Source organism: Prunus dulcis, chromosome 6 (assembly GCF_902201215.1).
Source record: "Prunus dulcis chromosome 6, ALMONDv2, whole genome shotgun sequence".
NCBI lineage: Eukaryota > Viridiplantae > Streptophyta > Magnoliopsida > Rosales > Rosaceae > Prunus > Prunus dulcis.
The window spans coordinates 14,252,072-14,258,071 of NC_047655.1; the positions used below are offsets into that span (position 1 = coordinate 14,252,072).

The following is a 6,000-nucleotide window of genomic DNA, read 5'->3' on the forward strand; positions in this document are numbered from 1 at the left end:
ATGAATTCGTACGTGTTTCTTCTCTCTCTGTGGTGTAAATGAATTCGTACCATTAGAAGATTCAAAGGAGAGATACAATAAGTCCCAGTCCGGTCGAAAGTGATGGAATATTTGTCATGCGTTGATGGAATACTTGACATCACTTACGTGTCCAAAAGATGCACCAAATTTTCCATTAAATTTTTTGTTCAAATTCTTCATTAACTTGACTTTGTAGACTTTTCCAAAGGAAACCTAGTTAAGTCGTTTTCTTCAGGCAATGAATCAAACCCTTCAGGTGCATTTTTCTTCTTTGATTTTAGGATTTTTTTACAGTTTTGCACCTTGAACTATTTGTATATTGTCAATTTAACTCTTTAACAAATTTTTTGATAAATTAAGGACTCCAATTGTTTTAAATTGCCAATTGAGGACTTACCGTCAATTTTTTCAAATTTCATCCAAATTTTCATCAAAATTAAGGGTAAATTCGTCATTTAAAAAAATTTAAAAACTTAAAAATAAAAACCTTACATACCTAAGATTAAACATTTAAAAATTTTATAAAAAATTAGCATTTAAAATTTAAAGAAAAGAAATATTTAACATTTAAAATTAAAACAAAAAACAAAAATTCTATCAACCTCGACCTCGACCTCCCCCTCCCCTTCCCCATCCTTCCCCTTCCGTCTCCCCCCTCTTCCTCCCCTTCCCCTCCTTCCTCTTCCTTCTTCACCACCCTCTCCTTCCCCTGCTCCCAATACCAGACCCAGCCGCCCAAATCTCTACACTCCACTCCCCGAATTCGGTGGCTTCTATCCAATTCCTGGAGAACCCAAAAACCGACGAGGTCTCAAGATTAGGATAAACCCAATTGAAAACGAGCCTTATGTTTGGATGATGGGTCTATGGAGGCTGGGTTTGAAAATCAAGAAAAGCCAGCATCTTTCGCAAGCCAGCATAAAGAAAATCCATTTTTCCTCCATTGTTAACCTTTGTGTTGGGATTAGACAAGCCAAGAAAGGATTAGATCCGGAATCTCCATTGCTCTAGGATTCGAGAGCAACCACAAAGCAGCCACGACCGCTTCCCTTCAATACAACGTAGCCCCAGCCCTCGACGTCGTTGCATAACACCACTTCTAATTTGAATTAATCTTAATTTTCAGCAAAATTACGAATTTGGCCTTAATCTAACGGAAAAGTGGACGGCTTTCTTAAGAATCTGACTGTAAATAACTGGAGTTCTTAATTTACAGAAAAGTTTATTAAGAAACTAAATTGACAATATGAAAATAGTTAAGGGGCAAAACTGCAGAAAATCCTTGATTTTATAAAGATGATGCAGACGGACGAGGCAATTTGGAATTGTTCTCTAGAGTCCTTCTGTGGTACATCAGCTGTACCAGTACAGCCACTCACATGGGAGTGTTTTTAAAACAAAGGAAAACGGTTGTGTTGGTTAACAGGTAAAAGCAAGGGCAAAAATGACACTCCTTCCCCTTCTTCTTCTTCCTAATACCTCACCTGCCCTTCTCTCTAGTTCATTTTCTTTCTGTTTGGCTCAATTCTAACATAGTATCATGACTGATTTCTCTTATTCACATGCTTAAATCTTGAGAACCTCTTCTTAGAAATTCCAAATTTATTTGATTTCTTCTATTTCCCCAAATCTGATTCACCTTTGATTCATTAAACTTCACCTATTATTTATTATGGCTTGTACTAAATCTCTAGTTGTTGCCCTTCTACTAAATCCAAATGGAGCAGATGCACACAAAGTTGCAGTCATGAACTGATGAAAATTTCCTTCTCCTGTGAAATATGTGAAAAATGGAGAAGCTGGGATGGGTTTGATTGATTTTTGGGTTTGATTGATTTTTCATGTTTGGGTTTGATGGAGCTGTGTTTGATTCTTGATGTCTTGGTTTGATTGATTTTTGATGTTTGTGTTTCTTTTAGATGGGAAGAGAGAGAGAGAGAGAGAGAGAGAGAGAGAGAGAGAGAGCTAAGGGAATGGGGGAGGGGGAGAGGTGTCGGGAAGGGAAGGAGGGGATGGGTTAGCCATTTTTTAGTTTGGCCCATAGCAAGTTAGTTTGGCCCGTTTGTTTGAAAAAGTAAATTAGTTTGGCCATTTTTTCGGGGAATGAGGAACTTTACTCAACGAACGCAACCCCTGCATTCGCGTGAACAAATAGCCTGTTTTCTTGAAAAAGTAAGTTAGTTGGGCCAATTTTTCCGGAGAACGGACAACTTTACTTAACGAACGCAACCCATTGCGTTCGCGTGAACAAATAGCCCGTTTATTTGAAAAAGTAAGTTAGTTGGGTCCATTTTTCTGGGAACGAGCAACTTTTCTCAAAGAACGCAACTCATGCGTCTATGTGAACAAATATCCCGATTGTTTGAAAAAGAAAGTTAGTTTGGCCCATTTTTCCCTAAACAGGAAACTTTATTCAACGAATGCAACCCCTGCGTTCGCATGAACAAATAGCCCCTTTGTTTGAAAAAGTAAGTTAGTTGGCCCCATTTTTTAAGGGAACGAACAACTTTACTCAACGAATGCAACCTCTGCGTTCGCATGAACAAATAGCCCGTTTATTTGAAAAAGTAAGTTAGTTTGGCCCATTTTTTCGGAGAACGGGCAACTTTACTCGACGAATGCAACCTCTGCGTTTACATGAACAAATAGCCCGTTTGTTTGAAAAAGTAAGTTAGTTTGACCCATTTTTTCGGGGAACGGGCAACTTTACTCGACGAACGCAACCCCTGCGTTTACGTGATCAAATAGCCCGTTTGTTTGAAAACGCAAGTTAGTTTGGCCCATTTTTTAGAAGACCGAGCAACTTTACTCAATGAACGCAACCCCTGCGTTTACGTGAACAAATAGCCCGTTTGTTTGAAAAAGTAAGTTGGTTGGATATATTTTTTTGACGAACAGAAAACTTTCCTCAAAGAACGCGCCTGTTGCGTTGGTGTGAAAAGATACCCCGTTTGTTTGAAAAAGTAAGGTGGTTTGGGCATGTTTTCGGTGAACGGGTAACTTTTCTCCAGGAACGCACGTATTGCGTTTGTTTGAACAAATACCATGTTGGTTTTAAAAAGTAGCTATGTTGGCCTTCTTTTTCGGCGGAACGTCGAGTATTTTTTAACGAAAGCAAACCCTTACGTTCGTTTAAACAAACTCCCCGCTTGTTTGAAAAAGTAAGTTGGTTGGACCCATTTTACGGGGAACAGATAACTTTATTGAACGAACGCAACCCTTGCGTTCACTAGAACAAGCACCCCTTTTGTTTGAAAAAATAAGCTGGTTGGATTTATTTTTTCAGCGAATAGAAAACTTTCCTCAACGAACACACCTGCTGCGTTGGTGTGAAAAGATACCCTGTTTGTTTGAAAAAGTAAGGTGGTTGGGGCATGTTTTCGACGAACGAGTAACTTTTCTCAAGTAACGCACATATTGCGTTCGTGTGAATAAATACCATGTTGGTTTGAACAAGTAAGATTGTTGGCCCTCTTTTTCAGCGGAACGTCGAGTATTTCTGAACGAAACCAAACCCTTGCGTTCGATTGAACAAACTACCCGTTTGTTTGCAAAAGTAAGTTGGTTGGGCCCATTTTTCGGGGAACGAGTAACTTACTAAACGAAGCAACCATTGCGTTCGCTACAACAAACACGACGTTTGTTTGAAAAAGTAAGGTGGTTTGGGATATTTTATAGGCGAATAGGTAACGTTTCTCAACGAACGCAATCCTTTCGTTTGTGTGAACAAAACCCTCATGTGTTTGAAAACGTTAGTTGGCTGGATTAAATTTTCCGGGTAACCCTTTTAACATTTTAAACCCTCTATTCTATTATAAAGGGGCATTTGAGTGACTGCCTCTTTCACTCTATCCATTACAAATGTGTGGCTTCCTCTTCAAACCAACCTCACGTTGTTAAAAATCCAAAACAGCAAGGTTGGGATCCAAATGATCCCAAAGTTCATGTTACGACTAACTTCTATAACCATGTTCCGCATGATTTGCGTCCATGTGGACTTTGCAAGGATCTTTTAATATGTTCGGCTTATTGCCCCTTACAGTTTCTCATGCTCTGTTTTTCGGTTTATTTCGCCCTTCGATTTATAGTTCAAAAAATAGGTCTAATTATGTATGTACAAAAAAAATTTGTTCCATTTTTTCTTATTAGGGGTTTGCGCACAGTCACTCTTGCATTGCATTATCGTCATGCAATTGCATGTGTGAAATGCAAATGCAAACCGGCTGTGTGCAAACTAAACATACCTTAAAAACGCAAACCTAATTAATGTATAGCGCAAAGACAAAGAAAACCAAGCAAATACTTTATTATGACCATATGTCTATTATTCAATATTAGGTTAATCACATTGTGTTTTACGAAATTCGGGATCTTTTGGAAAATCATTTGTGCTACATAACAACGTCCGTTACTACGTAATTTCGATAATAGGCCCATTTTTCCGGTGAACGATCAATTTTACTTAACCTACGCAACTGTTGCATTCGCATGAATAAATAGCTCAATTTATAACTTGTAGAGTACACAAATGTAAGCCCCTAAATATTAGGCTCTCAGAAGAAGGTGAGAGTCTCACCAAGTATGCATGAAAAGTCCAAGTGAGTATACCCCTTTCTGCAAATGAGAGGGAGGTAGAGAGAGATTATTCAAACACTGTGATGGTATCTCAAAACACATATTTCAGTGTAACAAAAATGCACTTGTCTTAACTGCTCTTTTCCTGAATCCTTAGCCATAGCAACCAAAATATAGCAGTTACGGCAATCACAACAACCAATATCTATCATGAACATCACATTTAAACCATACACTTACAGATTTAGCAATACAGTCTTTGAAATGGTAATGGCAACCCAAGACACTTCACCTTAAAAAAAAAAAAAAAAAATCATGTCTTCTTCTTTCTCGTGAACTCTTATTTTTTCTTACCGAACATACCAACATTTAAATTTATCAAATGAACGCAACATACTCAACGAACGAAACCTCAATTGTTACTAGATTGTTAATGGGTAAATAACTCAATGACATAGCATTCAAGTCATACGTTTCTTTAAACATCGCACTATCGCTAATTGCATACAGGGGGTCAAAAATTGCATAAACTGTACGCAATTGCACATAAGAAATAATATAGCTAAAACCAAAACCAGTTATGAGGTTTCTCAGTTAAAGAACTCATCTTTCTCTTTTGATCCGAACCTCAGTTCTCCACTAACAAGCCCAAAAACTCCAATTGGATTCATCATGACCAGAGTTCTTGAGTAATAAAACAAATCTCAAAAATTGAAAAAAAAAAAGTAGGGAAAAAATTCAAGAATCCAAGACTCCAAAGAAAATCAACAACCTGATTGTTCACAATTTCATACCTTATTTTGAAGCACAAATCCATAACCTCATACATGGAAGAAAACAAATCCTCCATAAAACGAAAATTACATGGGTTTGATGGAGAAAGGATCACAGTGGGTCTGATGCTGTGATGAAATTAAGAGAAAATATTAAAATATTAAAAATTATTAAAAGAGGGAAAAAAAATCACCAAGATTCAGTCCAAGGCATTGAATTTTTTCTCCCATCAAAGGCTCTGCAACACAGACATCCTCACTCCAGATTCAATACTAAGTCGTTGAATTTCTGCCCAAATAAAGGCCTTTCACACCATCCCTGTCGAACTCGACTGAATCACCCCACTCTGTCTCCTCTCCGATGGTTCTTGCATCGCGGCATCGGCAGAGAGGAGATGCTCAGATTCCGACTTGGGGACAAAGATGAGGATTGGATTTGAGAGAGAGAGAGAGAGAGAGAGAGAGAGAGATTGCAAAGATGAAGCAGCTCCCAATCACGTGTATTTCACATGCTCTTTAATAAGAAAGGAGTGAACAAGTCATCAGGTCATTCAATCTCAACCTTTAATTTTTAAAATGAAATATGAACCCTTAGATGATTGGCTGTACCAATACAGCTGAGGCACCACAG

The 6,000-nt window shown here is 38.1% G+C and overlaps 1 long non-coding RNA gene across 2 annotated transcripts; it reads right to left on the minus strand.

Moving 5' to 3' along the window:
- Nucleotides 1-4,526: 4,526 nt before the first annotated feature.
- LOC117632091 lies at nucleotides 4,527-5,827 on the minus strand. 2 transcript variants are annotated; one of them, XR_004586426.1, is made up of 3 exons: nucleotides 5,564-5,827; nucleotides 5,391-5,498; nucleotides 4,527-4,635 (listed from the first exon to the last, which is right to left on the minus strand). It is a non-coding gene; the product is annotated as an uncharacterized LOC117632091 (long non-coding RNA). The 2 variants fall into 2 exon arrangements; XR_004586427.1 differs by adding an exon at nucleotides 4,837-4,888 and having other exon boundaries at nucleotides 5,391-5,827.
- Between the last annotated feature and the right edge of the window lie 173 nt (nucleotides 5,828-6,000).